General features: G+C 36.5%; 1 long non-coding RNA gene across 2 annotated transcripts in view; it reads right to left on the bottom strand.

Moving 5' to 3' along the window:
* LOC138918798 (uncharacterized) overlaps positions 1–22638 on the bottom strand; it is a 177579-nt gene that overhangs the window by 34423 nt on the left and 120518 nt on the right. The window contains exon 1 of one of the 2 annotated variants that reach the window (XR_011428558.1): positions 11639–11698. The exons of the other annotated variant lie outside the window; for it this stretch is intronic. This is a non-coding gene — a long non-coding RNA (uncharacterized lncRNA). Of the gene's footprint in view, positions 1–11638; positions 11699–22638 lie in introns of those variants that run through there. 2 annotated transcript variants of the gene reach the window in all.

The raw sequence follows: 22638 nt of genomic DNA, 5'->3' as shown, positions 1-22638 counted from the left end.
TCTCTCCACCTCCCCTTCTATACATATTATAATATATAATGGTATATAATTATGTATTATATTTTATATACAGTATATGTATATATATTTTTTTCCTAACCTACTAGAGTGTAAGTTACAGACTTGATGCTTCATTACTGCTAAAATTTTCACTAGGTATTTCCTAAAAGACAAGGATACTTTCTTACCTAATCTGAGTACATCGAAATCAGGAAACTGAGATTTATATAATACCACCATCAATCCACGGGCTTCAGTCAAATTTGGGCAACAGTTCTAACAATGTTATCCATAGCAAAACGATTTTTTAAAATATCTATAATCCAAGACCCAATGTGGGATCACATGTTGCACTCAGCGGTGGTGTCTCCTTACTCTCCTCCAATCTGCTAGAGTTTCTCTGTATCCCTTGTGGTGTGTAGCCTTGACATTATTTTGTAAAACTTTGGGTTTGTTGGATGTTTACTCATGATTAGATTCAGGTTATCCATTTTAATGGGAACACCCCAGAAGCGGTGGTGTATTCTTCCAATTGTATCATCATGTCACATTACTGGTGACATTAACTTTGATCACTTGATTAAGGTGGTGTCTGAGAGGTTTCTTTGCTACAAAATTACTATATTTTCCTTTATAATTAATAACTTCTTATGAACAAATACTTTGAGACAATGAAAATAACTTTTCTTGTCTTTCCAGGTGACTTTTCAGGCACATTTTATTATTTTTTTTTGGTGAGGAAGATTCACCCTGAGCTAACAACCGATGTCAATCTTCCTCTTTTTTGCTTGAGGTAGATTATCCCTAACTAACATCTGTGCTAACCTTCCTCTATTTTTTGTATGTGGGATACCTCCACAGCATGGCTGATGAGTGGAGTAGGTCTGCACCCAAGATCCGAACCTGTGAACACAGGCTGCTGAAGTGGAGCACACGCAACTTTAACCACTTGGCCATGGGGCCAGCCCCTCAGGGACATTTTAAATATAGATTATGTTCTCAATATTCATCCACTTGTTCTAGAATGCATGTTATGAGTCTTTCCTGAATCAATTACTATGTTTGCCTAACAGTGATTTTTCTAATTCTGTTATTTCTTCTCCATTTGTTAGATTCGTTCTACTCTGAGGAAGGGCTTCTCCACCCCCTCACCGCCCAAACATATCTATTTATTTACTTACTTAAATATTTAATCCATATGGACTAATGGATTATTTTATTCAATTAAAATCTGCTATTGACATTGTTTGTTATGACGCTAAAATTTTCCCAGATTTGGCCAGTGACACACCCTTTCAAGCTGGTATCCTTTTGACATCACCATCTTGGCAGTGTTAGTTGACCCTGATCATCAGGAAGAAGTAGGACCCCTCTTCACGATGTAGATGTAGGTAGGGAGAAATACTTTTGGCTAGAGCATCTACTTGGGTGCCACTGGACACTCCCTTGCCCAGTTTTGACTATAAATTATAAGTGTGGTAGCCATTGCCTAAGAAGGTTAGGGTGACCAGAAGCTCAGACCCCTCAGGGATGAGGGCTTGAGTCACACCATTAGTTAAGACACTGAGATCAGCTGATCTGGTGGTAGCTGAGAGTGAGGGGAATGTATAGTGGAGAAAATAGAAGGGAGACAATGAGTAGCAGTGCTGGCTTCAAAAACAGCTGTAGTAGTAGGGGCTATGTTTTGCTGAACTAACCTTTCTTAGAAGAGTCCCCCAGGAAAAGAGGCCCACTGGTATCCCAGAGGAGTGACTCAAAGAACTTAAGGAAATATCCCTTCTTCCAGAATGGCTTGAATCCTCCAGACCACTGGACCTCCCAAATTTTACTGTTGTAGCAACCCCCTGCATCTTCTTAAGGCCATCTCCCACCCTCTTGAGTGTAAGTGTCTTACCACAGTACTTGCCATGTACTGATGAACATGATAATCGACATCATTATATCTGTATAATGGGCCAATGTGATCTTCTACAGAATGTCCAGTTTCCTCCAGACTACATGTGACAGAGGATAGAGAAAATAGCCCTGGGGCAAGACAGTAGATATATTTTTAAAAAATTGTTTATTTATTTTTTTCTGCTTTATTGAGATATAATTGACAAATAAAAATTGTATATTAATTGTATATAAAATTGTATATTAAGATACAATGTGATGCATTGACATATGTATACACTGTAAAATCATTACCATAGTCAAGTTAATTCACATATCTATCACCTTACATAGTTACCTTTTGTTTTTTTGGGTGTGGTGAGAACGCTTAAGATATTAGCAAATTTCAAGTATATAATATCATTAATGATAGTCATCTTACTGTACATCACATCCTCAGAACTTATTCATCTTATAACGGAAAGTTTGTACCTTTTGACCAACATCTCCTCATTTTCCCCACCCCCAGCTCCTGGTAACCACCACTCTACTCCCTAGTTCTATGAGTTTGACTTTCTCAGATTTCATATATACCATTTTCTTTATGGTTTTGATTTGCATTTCCCTAATGATTAATGATGATGAGCACCGTTTCACACACCTGTTGGTCATCCATTTGTATGTGTTCTTTGGAGAAATGTCTATTCAGGTCTTTTGCCCATTTTTTAATTGGGTTGCTTTTTTTGCAATTTAATGGTATGAGTTCCTCACATGTTTTGGATATTAATCCCTTATCAGATATGTTTTTCAATTATTTTCTGTCATTCTATAGGTTGCCTTTTCATTTTGTTGATTGTTTTCCATGCCATGCAGAAGCTTTTCAGTCTGATGCAGTCCCACTTGTTTATATTTGCTTTTGTTGCCTTGCTTTTGGTGTTGTATCAAAAAAATCATTGCCGAGATGCATGTCAAGGAGCTTTTTTCTTATTTTTACTTCTAGGAGTTTTACAGTTTCAGGTCTCACATTTAAGGTTTTTTAAAATCCACTTTGAGTTGATTTTTATATACAGTGCAAGACAAGGGTCCAACTTCATTCTTTTGCATGTGGATATCTGGGTTTCCCAACACTATTTATTGGAGAATCCTTTCCCCATTGTGTGTTCTTGGCATACCTGTCATAGATTAGTTGACCATATATGTGTGAATTTATTTCTGGGCTCTCTATTCTGTTCCATTGGTCTATGTCTCTTTTTTGATGCCAATACCATACTGATTTAACTACTATAGCTTTGTCATATAGTTTGAAATAAGGAAGCATGTAGTATATACATTTTCATGATATTAACTCTTCTAATCCAAGAATACAGGATATCTTTCCATTTATTTGTCTTTGTCAACTTCTTTCATCAATATTTTATAGTTTCAATCATAAGTGTGTTCTTTTTCCCAAGCACTGATCTCCCTCAACCTCTCCCTACCCCAACAGCCCTCTGAATCCATAGTTCTTGTAATTTCTACTCCCCCGAAACCTTTCCAGTACAGAGATACTACATCTGCAGTACATTACTATGTAAACTGTTACCCCTGTTTTTTTATCACAACTAATGAAACTTAGCAATTTTACCACTACATCATGCCTAGTGTTATAAGTATTCCATCTACTATCAGTGAGTGATGAGGTCCTCATTGGCAGCTGGCCAACTGGTGACCCAGCTCCAAAATTCCCATTCAGTATCTGTTTCCAACACTACTCTACTATCTGCCATAGTTCAGGTTTCTAAAAACAGTCTCTGAAAAAAACTTGTGTTAAAGTGGTTTATTGGGAAGTGCTCTCAGGAACCAGACCTGTGAGAGATGAGGAAAGGAGAACTGGGTAAGGAAGACATTGAACAGCAAAGCAGTTGCAACAAAGATCTTGACTAAACACAGGGGAAGCTCTGAAGCTAGGGTGGCCCTTCAGAGAAGTCCAAATTTGAAGGAAAGCAGCCAGGCCTTCATAGCCTCTTAGAGGTGGGCTGCTGCCCCTGTGAAGACAGCCATCTTCGACCAAGGGTGAGTCCCTAAGTGCTGTTCAGCTACTACCTATTAGCAAACAGTACTCCCGGCAGCTCGAAGAGCGAGTGCCTCAGTGATGGAGGGGAGAATCTGGTGGCACATCACAGCATCCGTAACATTACAGTTTCTTCATTTTTTGGAGCGCTCCATTTTGTGAAGGCATCGCAATTTTTAAATTAATTTTGTCAGTGTACATTTGGTTTGCTTCCAGTGTTTTTCATTTGCAAATCGTGCTGTTAAAACATTCTTGTGCATGTCTTATGGTGCACTTGTACAAAGGTTTTTCTAGGAATGAATTATTTTTACAACAAACTGCTCAGTTGTTTTGAAAATTGTTGGACAAATTTTGACTCTCAAGAGCACTCTCCAATATTTGATATTGTCAGACTTCTTAAATTTTTCCCCATCTAGAGGGCATAAAACTATATCTCCTTGTGTCTTAATTTGCTTTTTCCTTCTAAATGAGTTTTAGATATAAACAAATTAGAATTGAGGCACTCCTAATAAAGATAGCTTCCAGAAATGATAAGAATATTTTTAAAAAAACAACTAGTTTAAACAAATGTGTTACAACTAGCTGAGTTACAAGCAGCTGGATAGGTCTGGGAACCTGAGTGGAGGGGCGTTTCTTCTCAGTCTTCAAAGTGTTATGAGCTCTTCAAGAACATATTATCCTAAATGATTTATATTTTCTTTATAATTACCTCAGCATGGGTTCCCATATGCCTGTTTCATTCTCCTTTAAATTATAGCAGTTCTTTATTTTTAAAAAAGTTTTATTTCACATAGAATTAAAGAGTTTGCATAGTTTGCCATTTAAGTTTGATTTGGGCTAATGCTCTGGCTATACTGAAAATATATTTGGCTTATATATCTGCATGTCTATTAATGAAGGGTGACATTGAATCTTGAAACTGATATTCAAAGAGCAGAGGTTTTTGCTTTTCTTTTTAAAAAACTAATTTCCCTCACTGACTAAAGCAGATTGGTTTAACTTCTATCCTTAAATATAAGAGCAAGCTCTGCAACTGTTCAGGAAATGGAGTTGCTTTAGTGCAATATTTGTGAATACCTCTGGGTTCCTTTCCATTCATTCATACATACAACTAATACATATTGAACTTTTTTTCATTCCATGTGCTATATGATGACTTGGGGGTCACAAGATAGGGTTCTTCTACAAACGATAAGTGTGTAAATGAGTGAAACTTCCTTACAATTTCTTTCACCCAAACAAGGGGCAAGAGAGTGAGCCAAGCGTGCAATTTACACATCTCATATTCTACTATCCAAAAAACAATTTTATTTGGGATACATACATAGCAACCAATAACTGGCCATAATAATCAGATACTCTTACTAAACTATTTCTGACAACTAACGCTGTGTGTGTGTGATACATTCGGCCATCACATTACTCACTCAAACCCACCTCCTAACAACTACATCTTCAACTGTGTGATGTCCAATTACACTTTGTGTTGCTATCTTACACACCCCATCTGGAATTTGTATGAGTATTGCCTCCTCCCCTCCCCCAACCCTCTGCCTGCCTTTCTCAACTGACTTTTTAGCCTTAAGAAACTCTGTGAATTATATTTCCTTTCCTTTTCCAGACAGAACATTCTCAATCCAATTTGCTAATTTAACTCTTTGCTGCTCTTCGAGTCTACTTTTTGTTTTCCCTTATCCTTCCACTGTCGAGACTTACTTTTGCTCCTTTATCCTTCTCTCTCTCCCACTTTTCAAGGACCCTTCAACATTCTCCTCTTCCAGCATATTTTTCCTCCCTTTCTCTACATACATGCATCAGGACAGCGCCATGGCTACTAATTTAAACATAATCATGGTAAATCCACACTTAGTAATGTGACATGGCTCCAACACTTTATTCATTGTTTCTTACATCCTACCCACCACAAACATTTGACACAACAACTTCAATCCTGGAATCTGTTTATTTTTAGAGGGCATGTTTTTACAATATAAAAGATACAGAGTCCTGTGAAAAGTAATATTTGAATCCTTCCTTCCATTACCAAACACAATACATCTCTATTTAAAATTTAAACTGTTGTGACTTTTTCTTTACTATGTATCTTAATCTGCTGTTATGGATAGATAGAAAGTACTTATTTTCATGCTTTGATAAGAGAATATTAACTCTCAAGGGAATTTCTTCCTTATACTGCTTATTTTAAGATTTAATGCAATAAAGTTATTTTCTGTGCCTCTGAAATTATTTTCAGCATCTAATAAGTATTAAGGGCTACTAGATTTAGCAAATAAAAAAATACAGCAAACGCATTTATACTTCAATTTCAGATAAACAGCAAATAACTTTTTAGTATATGTACGTCCTGTGCAATATTTGGAACGCAATTATACTAAAAATTATTCATCATTCATCTGAAATTCAAATTTAACCAGCATCCTATAACATATCTGGTGACCATTAATATCCATTAACATTTTTAAAACATTATTTGCATATTTCAAAATAACAAATAAAGGACAATCTCTACCTAATTAATCATCATCAATAATTTCACAAATACTTCCCCGATGATTCTGGTTGTTGAACAAATTAACACAACATTAACTAAACTGGGAAGAAAAAGCTCATTCCAATAGAAAGAGATTGCATGAAATATTGTGAAACTGTGTTTATTCTTAATGAGGGTCTTCCCACCAGAAAGCACCACTTTAAATGAATTTCATCATCGTCGACTTATAGTCATATTTCCCTTCTCTTGGGTTATTAGGTTCATGGAAAACTTTCTCTTTTCACATTGCTATGGGCTTATATTTGTTTTCTACACTGAACATTTGAGTAATATCATTCCAGCCCAAAGACTCTAATCAGTCTATTATTTCAGGCTAACTCTCTGGGAATAAATAATTACATCAGTGTTTTTGATTTGTTTATTTTTTTTAATTTACATTGAATAATCAGGACAAATAATGTAGTAACCCGTAACCTTTTCTGTGTTACAGATACTTTTTACAAGCTGTTGAAAACTAAAGACTTTTTTCCCAGAAAAATGTATGTGTACAAAGATACACAACAGTTTTTATTAAAATTTCGGGGAATTTACAGATCCTCTGAAAATCAACCATGGACCTCAGTTAAAAACCTAGAAAGTACTGGGTAAATGTAATAGGTAATGCATTTAACATTTAGTAATGACTTATACTTATTGTTTTACAATATGTTGAAGTTCAACTTTCACATAATTTTTTAATCAATAAGTTATCCCAAATATAAAGTAGCTCACATATTAAAACACACATACTACATAGGCACACTTTCAATTGTTATTTTTTATTTTCCCAGTTTAACAACCCACCTCACTTTATAGGTATGTCTCATAAGTAAGATGAGAGCGTTCTGGAGTTACTGTTTTGTACTTTAGTAATTATTAATGTATGCATATTTTATCTAAGTACAGGAGTAAGTTCTCTGAAGGCTGGAGCAATATCTCATTGTCTGGCACATTCCGTGCCCTTAATTAGTGTTGCCTAATCATCTTAACTAATTTAGAGCCAAAGTTTTGTTCTCCATAACTTACTAAGTGATAAAGACATTTAAACTGAGCCATTTGGCTATATTCAGATAATGCTAGAAACAATGGAACTAGTTTTACTAATATAATTTCATTCATATCATTCCAAAATGTAAGTTGATATTGCTTTAAAAAAGTTTAATTGCAACATTGGGTGAAGTGTTAAAAATGAGTTCAACAATAGTCAAATTTACAATAGCAAAGAATAAATGGTGGTTGCAGTGGGCTAGAGGGAAGAGGAAATAGGGAGTTAGTTAGTAATCAACAGCATAGAGTTTCAGCTCAACAAGATGAATAAGTTTTGCTGTATAACACTATACCTCTAGTCAACAATACTGTATTGTACATTTAACAATTTGTTGAGGGTAGATCTCACGTTAAGTGTTCTTACCACAATAAAATTTAAACCAGTATGAAAAAATGAGCTCTTCTTTTCTCATTTCAATGTGTTCTTTAATTCAAATACAAATTATTTTGTTATTTGATGGCAATACACTTATTTTCCCTTTTCTCCTTTTTTCTTTCTAAGATAAAAAAAGGCACACTCGGTCTTGGGAGGTGATGCAACTAAAAGTACATTGTCATCAAATAACCTAGAAAGTCTATTACACATTCTGTAAACAAACAGGCAGTTTTTTCTATAATATTTCCAGAAGGTTGGCATGCAGAAATAAAAGTCGAAGAAGGAGGAAGCTGAATGTGGCCAAGCCCATGAGCAGAAAGGACTTTCAGTTTGCTTCTGTTTTTCAGGAGACTCTGCCTTTTGTAGCTGAGACTAGCAATGGTATGATACAGTGTAGCTGCCCCCAAATACGTTTCATAGATGCAAAAGCTGAAAGTACCCCAAGAGATGTCTGTTCCCCCATTCAGGCACATAAAGATTCATCACGATGGTTTACAAGCTTCAGGTGGTCTGGGAATCCTTGCCACTGTACATAAGATAGTACCTATGTATGGAATGGCATCGTCAGAAACTTAAAGGAGTCCGTCACCCAGAAAATGTGAAGACCAAGTGCTTTAAATTCCTGAAGGTAAATTCAGGAGGATTGACCTCATTTACCACAGGAGGATGTTAATGAAGTGTTACTTTCTACAAATCACACAGACACTCTGCTACTAGGACAGTAGTCACCCAATCAAAAGTTATTCACAGATAATTTTCATTTTGAATATTTCATATTATTGTGTACTTTCTGGGTTTCTGGTTTTAAGGGAATGTTTTAATTCCACTTGAAATGGGATATTTCACATTCAATGTACAGAATAAAACATGGAAAAACATTAAGCCACTGTATTTAATATAACGTATATTTTCCGCCATGTAAAACTGCCTGTAGCTTTATACAAAATTTTCATCATCTCATATTGAACTTCTGTTACAATGTACAACACCTAATGAGACTAAAATACTTGGAAAGCAAGACATTAATGACCTTCAAATGAACTTGTTAAGGAAATCACGTTGTGAGTCAGTATGAAAAAGTTGATGACTGGATATGCATTTGCCATGGTGAATGAAGAGGGAAAAATTCAAATTGGAAAAGTTAATTTTTTGAGTCCAAAGGATCAAACATTTATTTTAAATAGGATAAAATTGGTCTGTCATAGAGTTTAAAAGGCTCTAATATTTTAAAACTATATTTATATAGTTTCCATATATGCTATATTAAAATATTAAAAAATCTAGTCTATATACATACTATAAAGCAGTTATAATGAAAATTATTTGTTTACTTGTGTTTAATTCAGTGTTTAAGGACAATTTATAGACCTGTGTTGATTCTGTGCTCTACTGATTTGTAACTCAGAAAAATACAATTCTAGTTCACATTTTTATTACCATAAAAAGAAATTCTATTGAATATATATTTTCAAAGTAAATTATAAAAGCAAAGATAAATATCCAGATCCTTCTTATTTAAAATTTTTAAAAAACCAGATATGTATGTTTTAAAATTTTGATAAGTTATAGCCACATGATAACTTTGCATTATCCTTTTTTTTTTTTAATGAATCACTCTCTGTAATCTAGATAATTGCCTATATAATGCTAAACATAACTGGAAAAACATTACTCCATTACATATATAGAAGCAGGTGAGTAAAATAATTACAAAAAGAAAAAAAAGGGAATTCTTAACAACACAGATAAAAGCTACTCCACAGGACATGGAATCAACTATCTTTTAATTCTTTTCTTTCATTGCACAGTTGCCTGTGGAAAATGGCTACCATTCATAAGAATGGAGAGCTATAAATCAAAAGAAATAGGAAATGTACCTTCACACCACTAAAACAATACAGTTACAATAATAATCTTTTAAGAATGAACGATCCAGCAATTTTTTAGGTCTGAAACAAACATCTGAAAGCATTAACAGGCATTGTCTTCCTGCAGAATTTCCACTTAAGATTCCAGCTGGCAGCTTTGACAAATGATTAAATTTGTCCCTTTACAGTGATTCTCTCTGATACTCAAAGGATATAAAAAAGGCCACCATACAATTTCTGTGTTTACATGGAGAGGACAGTCAAAAGGCACTGACTTGCAGAGTTTCCTTACCACTGGATTAAAAAAGGTAAACTGAATATATGACAAGTACCATAAGTTCATTACATCCAAACATATTTAAACTGAATGAACTTTTTTTCCTCCCAAATATGTTGTCCTGTTAATTACACAAACCATAAAACTGGTAGTAATATATTAAGAGTTGATAATAGTAAAAGAAATGACTGCCCTGTAATGGTTGACCCAAAAAGAATGCCATAATATTTGGAGCATAAGACCATTTCCACCTGGTCCACTCTCAATGATCCTTTCATTCTGTTAAACATCTCTGGACATGATAATTTATGGTAGAAATACCCCAGATTTGGGGATGAGATTTGTATTTCAGTCCCAAGATTGCCATTTAATAGCCATGTATTCTTGGCAAACAATTTAACCTTCCCAAGCTTTAATTTTCTTGTGTACATACTAGAAAAACAATACTAAATGTTTAAAGCTAATTAGAAATGTTTATAAACCACCTAGCACAGAGCCTGACACACAGTAAGTGCTTATTAAATAGCAATCATCTCAAGTATCAGTCCATCCAGGCACACTAGCCTGGCCTAGGGTAGCCAGTGTGATGCAGAAGCTTATGGTTGTAAGTGGGATACATAAATATAATCAGAGGGTTACCTGCCAGCCTCAGACGTAAGTAAGATGTGATCTGACTACAGACAAGGTATGCATTTTGAGACATAATTACATAGTGGTTCCCAGAGGAAGCCCTCCTTGAAAGCTGGAGTTCTGAGTAAGCTACAAATTGGATACAAAGTAGACATGTTTCTGGGGTGGAAAATATGTTGTGTGATGAAATTATAGATTCATCACAGTTGATTTTTAAAGTTCTTGACATGAGATCCCTAATTGATCATGTAGCTTTTGAATTGTATTATTCTTACATTGATTTTTTTTGTTGTTCAACCTTAAGATACGTGGGCCACTATGCTACTGGAAAAGAGCAACCATGCTGTTTTCCTGACTTATTTTTGCCAACTTTGGTTTGAAACAGCTAAAGGTTTCTAACAGTATACAAGGGTCAAATAAATAGCTCCCCAGGGTGTTAAGAAATATTGCGGTAATTTCAGTGTAGATTGCAGAAGCCTTTTCTGATGCCTCCAGATGCCCTGGCCACATCCCCCAACTCTAATAACCATGCTTTACAAACTAAATCTGCTCAGGATTTTGACTAATGGTTTAGTGCAGGAGTGATATTTTATTTAACAGATTTCACTGGTATTTTTTATTCCTTTTAAAAAAATATATAATAGGGATTTCTTGAGCTGAATCAGATAATTTGCAAGCAAAATTTTAGAAACTTTCAAAAAATAAAGCACTTGCAAACATAATGAGAGCATGATTTGAAAAGTCATATAAAGATTTTGTCTCGTTTGTAGCGTCCCTGGAAGAAACTTCTGAGGCATGTTTGACCAGAATGAGCAGTTTTGTTTACTTTGAACATGTGAAATGATTTTATCCTGACAGCACATATGGTTTCACATAAAGAAAAGAAACAAAAAAGGAAGATAAAGAAACATGTAATGGAGTGATCTGAAGATCAAAGGGTAATTGCTGGTCTTCATGCCCTCACCTGTGAGGCCTTTGGTGTCAGCTTGACCACAGAGGGTTCCAAGAGAGGCAAGCAGCTGGTGGATAAATGTAAGAATATAAGTGAGAGGTATTTTTGCTTTTCTTCTTAGTTACGTAAGCATCTGAAAAGACAATCCACATTTACTCCTCAATTTTTATCTTAATTTTTTGAAAATAAAAGGTTTTCATTTGTTTGCTTCGTTACCTAGGGAGATGGGTGGTCGAAAAGGAAATGTAAACAAAAAGAGGGCTGTGGAAAAGAGAAAACGGTGTTAATTTTTTTCCTGTTAATTCAGGAACCTAAAAATACATGACCAAAAAAAAATCAAAGTTCAAAGGGAAGGTCAAATTATTATCCTGAGGATGTAGCAACAAAAAGAGAAGTGGATAAAATTAGGTAATACACTAGTTCCCCCTTATGTCCCGGAGGTACATTCCAAGACCCCCAGTGGATGCCTGCAGCTTCGAATAGTGCCGAACCCTATACATACCACGTTTGTTCCTAGGCATACATACCTATGATAAGTTTAATTTATAAATTAGGCACAGTAAGATTAACAACAAAAACCAATAATAAAGTAGAACAATTATAACAATTTACTTGGATGAAAGTCACCATAGATCTTAGCAACCTCAGCATAGGATTTTTTTTCTTTCTTTATTAATTCAAGAACTTTCACCTTTTCACTTAAAGGAAGCACTTTACAGGCTTCTCTTCGGCGTATCTGAATTGCCAGCATCACTATTCTTGCACTTTGGGGCCATTATTAAGTAAAGCAAGGGTTAATTGAACACAAGCACTCCGATACCATGACAGTTAATCTGATAACCGAGGCAGCTATGAAGTGACTAATAGGCGCATACCATATACAGTGTAGATATGCTGGACAAAGGGATGATTCACGTCCTGAGCAGGAAGGAGCAAGACGGCATGAAATTTCATCATGCTACTCAAAATGGCGAGCATTTTAAAACTTATAAATTGTTTATTTCTGGAATTTTCCATTTAATAATTTTGGACCACGGTTGACCACAGGTAACTGAAATGGCGGAAAGTGAAACAGCGTGTAAGGGAGGACTACCGCATCAAGTACTGAATACACGTTTCTTTTCTGTCCACCAATAAGTAATAGAGACTATAGGCTGGGAATTTTTTTCAACTATTATTTCTGAGATCTAAGACATGCGTTATAATTAAGTATATTTGACAGTTAAAATTCTTTAGCAATGTACTGACAATGGAAAGGTCTGGGGTATGATTAGCAAGGAGTGATATATTTTATGGCTATTATGATCAGTCAGCTTGCATATAATTCTTTCACTCTGTGAAGATTTTTATTTACATTTTACAAACAAGAAAATTGAGACTCAAAGATATAAAAATAGCACTGGTGCAGGATGCGTTTGAGAGGCAATATTAACCTAGAAGCCAAGAGATTCTTTTGGAGTAAGACAGACCTATGACAATATCTAGACTGTTCATTACTACCTGCGTAAAGCTGAGTAATTAACTTACCCTCTCTAAACCTCAGTTTCCTGCTCTGGAAAACAAGTGTAATGAAACCCACCTTGAGTTGTCCTAAGGATTACATGAGGCAATGTTAGCACAGTGTTCATGAATAGTCATTGCTCTATTAATTGTTGCTATTATTAATACTATGGTTTCTGTCCCTAGGTGTGTCTTATTCCAGCATCTTTTCCCCTCTCACTCTGGCATTTATTCAAATGCAGTTCCTGAATTTATATTTTGATATATTATTTCTATACTATACCAGTTTACCATGAATTAAACTTTCTTCCTGAAAGAACAGAAAGTGGAAATCTGCTTGATCATTGTTTGGAATCAAATCTCACTGTCCTGGTGTACAGATATGAAAAGAAAAAATATGGCACCCTTACTTCAACTTATGGGTCATGCTAACTATCAGAGCTGGTCTCAAGGAAAGTTGTGAAAAACAATATTTTGTAAACTTCTTCCTTATCGTCTGAGATTCTTGCCTTTAATTCTCAGTGTTAACTTGGTCTTTCTTCTCTCTTTCATGTCATAATATGTAATTTAGAAATTCTCTGATATTTTTCATTTAAACTGTAGTATAAATTTATATTCATGTTTCATTAACTTCTGTAAACTTTGAATATTTAACTTTACCTGTAAGTTGTAATTTAAAAACAAACAAAAAAAAGCCCTGATTTCCCTTTTAAAGGAATTTCAGTCAATCATTAAGTACCTAGACAATGTATTTTCTGGTGCAAGAGTCAGAAACAATGACACAATGAAGGTGGCCTCTTCAAAAATCAGTAAAAGGCTGAATAACTATTTCAAAATAAAGGAGATTGAACAAACATGACAATAATTAACAAAAATGATCTAAAAGTCTTTTTTGGAAAAAAAACCAGCAGAGGTGATAATCATCAAGAACTTGTTTGGGATTTACTGTGATAAATATAGTAACAAATACAAAAGGAAAAAAAGAAAACCTTGCCTTCAAAAACTTCTAATCTAGAAAATGAAATGGGTATACATAGAAAAAAGAAAAGAAAAGAAAACATTGCAACAGCTTATAAAACAGTTATCAAATACAAGATAAAATTTCATTTGAAATCAGTATTTTATAAATTGAGTTGCCTTTCTCAGGTAATGCTCCATACTACCACTATTATTTTGAGAGGAATAAAATAAATGCTAACTAAAATTCATCCATAACAGAAAGTAAATTCACAGAGTTTTGGAGTCCAACAAATCTGAGCTCAAATCTTAGAATTACCACTTACTATTGAGTAGAGCAAGTTACTCGTATCTAAGATTTTTGTTTTTCAACTGTAATTATCTTAACTTCACAAAGTTGTTGAGAAAATCATACAGATTCACAAAACACTTTGGACACTTAAGAAACATAGCAGGGAGCCAATAAATGACTGACATAATAATTGTCACCATAGCTATACCACTTATCTCAGGATACTACACACTTAGCACTCTACTTAATTGCAGATTACTCCTAATCTTGCTTCCTCCAATCATCCAAACTTTAAAGAGGAGTTTTATATGCACTGCCTTCAAGTGGGCGTAGAAAAACAAAGGTTCAAAGCATTTACATTTATATTGACTTTTTTTACTGTTGAAAAGTCTATTTATAAACTTTTATGTTACATGTACTTAATTTACTTGTTTTTAACAATTATGTTTAGATTACTCATGAAAGTTTCCTGAAACATTAAATAGCTAACTGCCATCTTAAGTTATTGTTCTTGCTAACAATTCCGATAATGGAGATAACATGAGCTTAGTTCACTTTCAGTAAACCGAGGTAGAATAAAAGTATTATATTTAATGCTGATAACTCTAAATACATGCCTGTTATATAATTAAACCAACAAACTTAAACTAGCTTTTATTTATTAAAGATTATCCTAGATCACATGAACTAGAAAAGCGTTTTCATTAGTCTCTGTATTTCTGGCAGTATACTTTATTTATACAAATGCTTAATTTTCTTTAACCCAATTAAATAGAGCTCTTTACAAATTAATTTTGGCAATACTATCTAGAGGTAAAAAAAAAATCATACATTTATAACATACACAAACATATCTAAACATACAGAGGTAAACAGAGATCTTACAGCTTTCATTCTAAAATTCTAGCCATGAGAGATGACAAATAAAAATGGCAAGCAATAGGATATATTGGAGTATATGAGGAAGCCATTTGGTATAAACCTAATTCGGCCTGACTTCTTTTTTTTCCTCCAAAAGGGCCTGACTGGCTATTGAGCACGCATTGCATATCTGCTTAGACATTTCCTTTGGCCAGAACAAAGGCCCTTGAGATAAAGATGCAACTTCCCCCCCCGACATTAGCATTTTTCTTTAGGCTAGGAACTGATTGCTGCACTCACCTCCCAGCTCACCTGTGACCACCCAGCTGGAGACAACAGACTGCCACCCTGCTGTGTTCACAGAGACAGAAGACCTACCTGCTATTTCCATCAATCGCTGTGCCAACAGAGCAGTCTCGCGACTATTGTGGGAGGGACATTTCAATCCTATGTGAAACATCCTCTTTGAGGGTATATAACCACCCTTATACCCCCACATCTTTGGAGTGCTCTGTTCCTTTGTGGAAAGACTCTCCCGGGTTATAATCCTCAGATTTAAGCTCAGAATAAACTCACCCAAATTTTCATTTATAGATTGGATATGGATTATTTTCGTCGACAGAGAGAACAATAATGCAAAACTCACTAGTTTATAAATGAACAGCTGGATCCAAATTATATCTCTGGCAGATGGAATAAGATAAGGTTATCTGCTCAGATGGCTTGAACTTTTTGCTAATATTTGTGTAGAAGACACATTTTTTCATTCACCTAGCTTGTAAATAGCCTTTCCTCATCTTTTTTTCCTCTGATAAGAATTACCTCCCTAAAGTTTGCATTTCAAAGAGATGGTCTAGATAAGAGTTCCTAGAAAAGACCAAGTAGAACATTTACATCTCAAAGGCACAGGAAAAGAATTCAAGTTTCTCCAGGAAGGACTTTTGTTTCCTAAGGCCAGAATTTTTACAATACCTACAAGGCTTTTGAGATGAATAGGGGAGGTTTGGTGATTGGTAAAAAGGATAGGTGGGCTTTGAATTGCTTCTAGAGCTGCATTTCTGTTCATGTAAAGATTCACTTTATAGGACAAGGACAGCTGTTTTTAATTCCTCAAAGACTTGGGTTGCAACCTGAATGACATCAAGGGGCTGACCCAGCCATGCAACTACATTTTCTTCAATTTGCTTTTTTATATCCAGGAGAAGACCTCCAACTAAGATGGAAATCAAAAGATTCCTATGTTCTAGATTTAGAGCTTTGCCATTGGAATGTTTTTTCTCTCCTCTGGATACACTTAGCTTAGGTGAAAAGGCGTAATAAAAAGTTCCTATCAGGCTCTGAATATCAGCTTCCTATTTGCCCAACTTCTGACCATAGAGCTACCTAAAAACATCCTTTTAATATCTTGTCAGATTTCAGCTGGGACAAACAATAAATATTCCTGGCAGTATTGAACCACCCCATGGACCCAGGAGCCATCCCCAAAGACCATGAAAAGATGCCGCCCTCCCAAGATCCAGAGCCACTCCCAAAGATAATCAAAAGAAAAAAAGACAGACAATTCCCCTGAGAGCTGGCAACAGTTGGTAGGACCCCCGCTGCAAATGAAGTGCAACCCACATTTCTGCCCAGCCATATCTAGCAGTAAATACGGTACAACCCATATTTCTGTCTAGCCATGTTTTGGGGCCCCCAACCTGAGAGTTGCCAAGCCAAAATGTCAGGACACTAAATGAGACAAACAAAAAGGCAACAGTTGCCCCTGGGAGAGAAAGGATTGACAACCAATGGGTATGGATTTGGAAAAAATGGGTCTACATGAAATTTTACCTTCCTCTCTTAACTGGGCACTACAGGGAGAGATACAGGAGAGCTGACTTTGGTAAGAATTCTCACCCTATGCTGACTTCTTTGGTTTTCCCAAGATCCCATCTGCAGACTCCAGAGCAATTAGGTTTTAAACTAGAGAGTGTATCTACCAGAATTTGGCAAAGTTTTCCATTCATTTTCATTTTAGTTTCCCCTTAGCTGTTTATAGGTATAACTGGTAGTGTTACTGCCCAAGGGGGATCATCTGCTCGCCGCAAGACAAGCCAATAGGCAGGAGGCAAAGTAGTAGGAGAGAAAGGACTCTGTTACAGCTTGTTAGCAAGAGGGAAGATGGCCGACTCATGTCCAAAAGAACCATCTCCCAGAACAAAGACTACAGACCAGTTATATACGGGGCTGGTCTCCAGGTGGGGGAGTTGGCTAGTCTCTGGGTGGGGCAGACATATGGTCCCAGTTCCTGATAGTCCTTTGCTTACTGAATATGCATCAGAGAATGGAGCACTGCCTTATACCCTGATCTTTCAGTTGTCATTGATGATGGCTATCAGCATAGGCTCTCTGCCTGGGGGTCATCACATTCCTAAGGAACTCAAAGGAACAAAAGTTATCATCTTAAAGCAGCTGGGAGGGGCCAAAAAATCTACAAAGCATATCTGGGCTAGTTAATCAGAGGTCATTTAAAATTATAATATGGTTTCTTTTCTACAGTATGGCTTCCCTTATGTCAACCTTGTGTTGAGCTGGTATCAGTAGCAGTTTACTGGATAATTCCTCAGAGTGCTGACAACCCTGAGAGGGCCCACTAGGGGCCTTCTTTGAGGTTATATATGGGGTGTCTGTAATGCCACTAAATTGGCAGACTTTTGTTTACAGTCTTTTAGTCTCCTCAGAGTGGAAAGGCAATTCAGATAGATGATTAGTAGACCATGAGTACTGAGGTAAAGGAGGATAGAGAGGAGTAGTAGGAGACATATCAGTCCTATAGTCTTTTGGTTTAGGCACCTCTTGTATCCTTAATTTTTGTGGTTTTTTTTAAGATTTTATTTTTTTTCCTTTTTCTCCCCAAAGCCCCCTGGTACATAGTTGTATATTCGTTGTTGTGGGTCCTTCTAGTTGTGGCATGTGGGACGCCACCTCAGTGTGGTTTGATGAGCAGTGCCATGTCCGTGCCCAGGATTCGAACTGACGAAACACTGGGCTGCCTGCAGCGGAGCGCACAAACTTAACCACTCGGCCATGGGGCCAGCCCCAATTGTATCCTTAATTTTTCATTAGCGTCTTGCAATAAATACTTCCATGAAGCTATTTTGGAATCTTGAAGCCTTTAGGAGATGGTTGCATGCCAATTAAAATAGGTATCCCATTCTGTTTATTTGATTTGGGAACCATTACTTTCAAGTGCGTTTCTTAAATGAATGATCTTGTCTAATTGGAACATTCCCCATAATGGCCATTGTAATTCTAGATTGTCTTAGTAATATTTTGCCATTTTTGTAGATGTCTACAGCTTCCAGGACCCCAGTTCTTAAGCATAAAATAAGCAGGTGTGCTGGAAGGTGGCACGCTCAATTCTTTGAAACTTGAGGATCCCATTTCTTTAGGGTCTCTTGAAGGCAAACAAATACCTAAAAGGGATGTTCTCCTGCTTTGAGGATTTTGTGGTGTTTCATAGTGTACCTCGTTGCATGGAAATTTTCTTGAGATGGACAAGTGACCTAGTGTTGCTCTAATCCACTCCATAACCAACTTATCTTAGCATGGGAGTCATAGAGTTAGGTGGTGAGCACTCTATCAGCTCTTAGGTGCTCAGTCAGTGCCCACAATTTTGTGGCTTTCACTTCCAAGATTCCCATTAGCAACAGATCTTTCATTCTTTTCAGGAGATGTCTTCATAGTGACAGACACCCTAACAGCTTTTAATAGTCTGACTTGTACCTACTTAGATTTGCTGTGCCTTTGATCAAAAAAGTCTGAATTTCTTACCTTAATTGATTTCCAAAGTCCCCCGGTGGTTTATGCTGTGGACTTACCTCAAAGCTTTGTTAGTCTCCTAATGGCTGCCATCTTGCTTTCTTTAGATTGAAGGGTACCCATTATCCTCCCTTGAAATAGTCATCATGATTCAAGCAGAGTTACTGCCTGTGCACAGTTCCTAAGACCTGACTGTGATGAGGATTTTTAGGCTGCTTAATTTTAAAATGGCTTATGATGAGGATTTTTAGGCTGGTTAGTTTTAAAACTACAGATGAGATTCAGGCTCCAAGGAGTGGAATTTGTTTGCCCCTTTGTTGGGAAACATTTACATTTCTAAGGGAAACCTCTATCTGTGAAGATGCCTCCCTCTCTGTGCCAGAAAGAAGGGGGGATGGTCTTATCTCTCGAAGCTCTTAATCAATGCCAGAGGCAAGAACTTAAGTTGGTTGCTGTCTGGCAATCTCATGTAACTGGTTAGGGCGTCTCACCTTTCTAACCTTTACTTAATCCAATTTGATTCTTGTCTAAAAGTCATGGGATCACTCAATGACCAGACCCCACCTGCACTGATAACATTTTAACTTTTTTTCATGTTCTTTCCTTTGTCTTGTAAAGAGATGAATCATATACCTATGCCTTAAATTTAGCCCTAACCCTCAACTCGGGGCAGCAGCAGGAGCTCTGACTGCCCGTGGGTCCTGTCCCCACACACCAGCTCTGCCTGCCCATGGGTCCTGTCCCCATGTCAGCAGGGGCAGCAGCAGCTGCTCTGCCTGCCCATGGGCTCTGTCCTCATGCCAGCGGGGGCAGCAGAAGCAGTGGCAGCAGAAGCTCTGACTGCCCATGGGTCCTGTCCCCATGCTATTCTATACTATTCTCTAAATAAAAGAGCACTACTGCCAGATCTTAAGAGTCTAAAGAAATCTTTCTTTCGACTCCTCGGCTCACTGACCCCGCATCAACTGGACCTCCAGAAGGCACTTCCTTGCAGATTGGGCCAGCTAGAAACCCAAATGTTGTGGCCCACTAAGTTTCACTGGGAAAATCTAAAGTCTCTCATACCCCAATTTTCACCCTATGAAAATTCTGGAGTCTCTCACACCCCAATTTTCCACCCAGAAGGATTAGGACAAAAAAACTCAAAGAGCTCAGAATGCAAAATAAGTGGAGCTTGATCCAAGAGAAGCTTCCCAGACATTGCGGAGGGTCGCCAAAGAGGCAATGAACCAAAATGGCTGTATGGGTACCTTCACTTGCGTCTAGGAGCCATGCCCAGAATCCTCAACAGCTATCTGCAGGTCCCATCTTGTCACCAAAACTGTCAAATGACAAAACTAAAACAGTTTAGTAATAAATATAATGTCCCTTATTTAAGGGAAAACAATCCATGGAGTGGGAGAGTACAGTGCCTCACAGGCAGCAGAGCACTGTTCCTCCAAGTTGACTTTTATAAAACTATAGCAGACTGTAAGTTTGAAAGCTCTTGCTTCCAATTAAAAGAGCACGTTTGAGTGAGAAAAGGGTTATTTCTAATTGTTAGTAATCTCAGAAACTTGACTTTAAATATCAAGAGTGAAACATAGGACATAGAACTGTGTGAACATAGAACTAGATTTAACCCACAATACAGACAGTGGGAAGAATAAGCGAGGAAAGAGCTGCTTCCTTGTCCTAACATGATAAGACATGGACGAGTGAGCAAAGAAGAAAAAATCAGAAAGAACATGACTAGAATGTAAGCACTGATGAGTCTCTGAGAATGAGCCTAATGACCTAAACTCTAGGCTAATAAGCTCCGGTAGTTAACTGGGACAACAGAAACCCGTACGTGCAGATCTCGCCCTCATGTGGTTAGAAGAATTCAGAGCAGAAGGAACTGTAGCCTAGCATCCAAAATTGCTCAAGAAGTTTCAGTCTTATAGAGAACCACCATTTACACCATGATTCCTGAGTGGTAGAATGGAAAGGCTTAGAGAAGTATAAAGGTAGAAGGACCTGAAAGGATTTTATACTCTCCAGGGTAGCAGGGGAACAGCGGCTTGAGATTTCCTATTTCTCCCTTCTCCCCCAAAAGGCACAGAATGGCTGAGAGGATTAATCGGCAGCAGCAGATCTGAGATTAATATGAGGAGGAGGAAATATTCCATGGAGACATTTGTTAGCTCTATAACAGTGTCTAAGAAGGTAAGAGGAGGAACAGAAAGTATAGCTGAGAGGTTAAGAAGCTGAAAACAAACAGCCTTTGGCAATTTCATAACGCTAAAGATGAAAATCAGATCCAAGAATCAACCAAGACAGAGGAATCCTATTATAGACCCTGAGCATTTAGTTTGTATTCCCAAAGGCATACATTCTAGGAGTAAATGTGAGCTGGAAATAAACTAGCCTTCACAAAGATTCAAGACCACCTTTGAATCAGCTAAAAGTCTAATTGGATTAAGCTGAACCAGCTACAATGTACTTACCTACCAGAAGCAAAAGAAAAATCTTCTCTGGAGAAAATAATATGATCTAAAAACATAACATCACATCTAACATTTTTCATATTAATTTATGGTACTCAATAGAAAAGAGACAACATAGAAAATAAGAAAAGAAAGGAACTGACTGAAAATTACATGAAGAGAAAAATCAGCAAATCAAAACAGACCTACCAGAGACCCAGATATTGGAGTCTGGACAAAATAATTTCAAAACAACAGAGATTAATATGCACAAATATTAAATGACAAAATGAAGAATTTCAGCCAAGAAGTAGAACAATATAAAAGAATCAAATAATTCGAAAATTGAAAAGTAAAAGTAATTGCAATAAATAGGTTTTCTAGAGGATTAGACAGCTCTGAAGAGAGATGCAGTGAATTAGAATGCGGCTCAGAAAAAAATATCAAATATGAAGCACAAAGAGGTAACGAAACGGAAAATAAGAAAAATGTATAAAGATATATTAGTCATAGTGAAAGGGTCAACGAACAGGTATTTGGAGCCCATAAAGGAGAAAAAAGGAAAGATGGGATAGAGACAATATTTGAATAGAAAATAGTCACAAATTTTTAAAAGCTGAAGATACTTCAGAAAGCACTATAAACCATAGCAGCGTACATTAAAATAAAACCAGTTATTGGCACATCATAGTTAAAATGGCTGAAAATCAAATACGAAAATAAACATGAACAAATACGAGGTACAAAAGAAAGGGAAAAAAGGCAAAGAAATGCCTGGTTAAAGGAAAACACGCACACATTAGAAAATAAAAATTTACTAATTACAACAAATGCAGCTTGATTATATCATCTGACAAAATTTGTCAGATTGAATTAGAAGAAAAGATCCTCATACACACTCTATTGGACACCTTCTTAAAAGAAATGTTACATAGAAAGTGGGAAGGGGGAAGCTATACCAGGCAAATAATGATAAAAATGAAACTGAAACAGTGTAAGTAATATTTTATAAGAGAGAATCTAAGCAAAAAATATTTTAAACTGTAAGTTTTTGAGTTACGTAATAAGAGTTTCAGCTACCACACCAAAATAGGGGTTCCTTTTTAGTCACAGAGAAATTAAGCCAATGGTTGTAACCTTAATAGAATTCTCAG

The sequence above is a fragment of the Equus caballus genome, chromosome 18, assembly GCF_041296265.1.
Source record: "Equus caballus isolate H_3958 breed thoroughbred chromosome 18, TB-T2T, whole genome shotgun sequence".
Taxonomy (NCBI): domain Eukaryota; kingdom Metazoa; phylum Chordata; class Mammalia; order Perissodactyla; family Equidae; genus Equus; species Equus caballus.
This window is presented reverse-complemented; position numbering and strand designations above follow the sequence as displayed.